This window comes from Mastomys coucha, unplaced genomic scaffold, assembly GCF_008632895.1.
Source record: "Mastomys coucha isolate ucsf_1 unplaced genomic scaffold, UCSF_Mcou_1 pScaffold5, whole genome shotgun sequence".
Taxonomy (NCBI): domain Eukaryota; kingdom Metazoa; phylum Chordata; class Mammalia; order Rodentia; family Muridae; genus Mastomys; species Mastomys coucha.
The window spans coordinates 79,437,004-79,438,691 of NW_022196911.1; the positions used below are offsets into that span (position 1 = coordinate 79,437,004).

The 1,688-nt window shown below is 47.2% G+C and overlaps 1 pseudogene across 1 annotated transcript in view; it reads right to left on the reverse strand.

The window, feature by feature from the left end:
• LOC116078716 overlaps positions 1-1,426 on the reverse strand; it is a 12,781-nt pseudogene extending 11,355 nt beyond the window's left edge. The window contains exon 1 of the transcript XR_004113621.1: positions 5-1,426. The product of XR_004113621.1 is annotated as an ankyrin repeat and MYND domain-containing protein 2 pseudogene (transcript). The remainder of the gene's footprint in view (positions 1-4) is intronic.
• Between the last annotated feature and the right edge of the window lie 262 nt (positions 1,427-1,688).

Sequence of the window (1,688 nt, forward strand, 5' to 3'; positions counted from 1 at the left end):
TCGCCAGGAGTGGGATTTTCCTGAGAGATGCCCACTTCAGCTTCTGATTGATCTTCATTAATATGGTTGGAAGTGACACCAGGCTTTACACTTTTTTCCTCCTGTCTTTTATGTTTGGCAGCTTCAGTCTGTTGCTTCTCATAAACATCTTTCAGACTCTTACACATCTTCTTATGTGCGAACCAGTGTGTTGTCTGGCAGGTCTGGTCACAATATATTACCATTTTACAAACCAAACATCTTTTGCTGGCTCCTTTTTCTCCACAGGTGGTACAAAACTCAACATCCCCAAAGCCCACTTGCCCTGTGATGGCTTGGGTAAGCACAGAGAATGCGGTGGGATCAGAACCAATTTCCACTGAAGCTATGCTTCGCACCAGCGGCTGGAGAAGTGTGGCTTCACAGTACGGAAACCTCCGGATGCTTTCTCGGATGATCTTCTCTTGATACACCGGGAAGCCATCAGACGCTCGGCCTTTCAACAAGCTTTTGATCAGAGTGTCCAGCTTATTCTCTCCTTCTTTGAGGAAGGTAATGCATTTCTGAAAGATGCAGCTGACGTAGTGCATTTTCATAGCCAACACTTCATTCATGTCTGTCTGTTTCATGCATTTCTCACAGATCAAATCCATCACCCGGTAGCATTTGCCGAGAGGGGCTGCATCTGCCAGCAGAGGGTTCTCACTCACAAGCATCTTGACAGGGTGGAGATTCGTTGTGGTGATGATTTTGTGCAGGGGCCCTGCCAACTTTGGAGGCAGTTTTGGCTCTTTATCCAGTCCCTGGGGTTTAGTGTAATAATCCAGTCTCTCTCGAGGGAAGAAATTGTTGATGATAGCCACGCAATCATGCTGACCCACGAAGGCTGCCATCTGGGCAGCTGTTCTTCCCACAGAGTTCACAACATCGGTCTCTGCGCCTGCTTCCAGCATGACCCATGTGATGTCTTTATTACCAGAAAGTGCAGCAAACATGAGGGCTGTGTATCCGTGCTCATGTTGATGGCAATTGACATCAGCTCCGTGTCGCAAAAGTAATTTGCACATATCAAGTTTTCCTTTATAGGCTGCATGCATTAAAGGAGTCATTCCATTCTCATCCAAGCAGTTGACATGAACATTCTTACTAGACAACAGAGTTCCAGCTTCTTGGACCGTACCTTTCCCGATCACTTCCAGCAGTTCCTTTTCCTCCTGGGTCAGCTCGCCTTTCTTTATGTGACCCATCGCTCCCGCCAGCTTGATGCTTATTCTATTTCTTTGGAAAGGTTTTTTTTTTTTTTAAAGAATGAGAGACGTGTGTGCGTCGTGGAAGACTGCCACAGCAAGGCAACTCGAGGCCGGAGCAGCAGCCCTGTGAAGTGGCACACTCCTTAGGGTCTCGCGGCTGGGGGCTGGCGGGTGCAGCGAGCTTGAGTGAGCCGAGCTGGCGCTCTCGAGCCCTCTACTGTTAAAAACAATCTCACAGTTACTAAAGGCCACAAAAGCCATCATAACTTAGGGCCATACAATCATAACATGGGACATCCTACTCTTCTCTCCCTCAGCCAAAGAGGTTCAACTCTCTTAGGATGAACACAATGACACTCAAGAGAACATTCATTTATTAATGCCTTATGCATCAGGCAGGCATGTGCCATAAAGGAGATTCAAAAGGTCAATGTAACTAGACTGCAGACACATACTGTG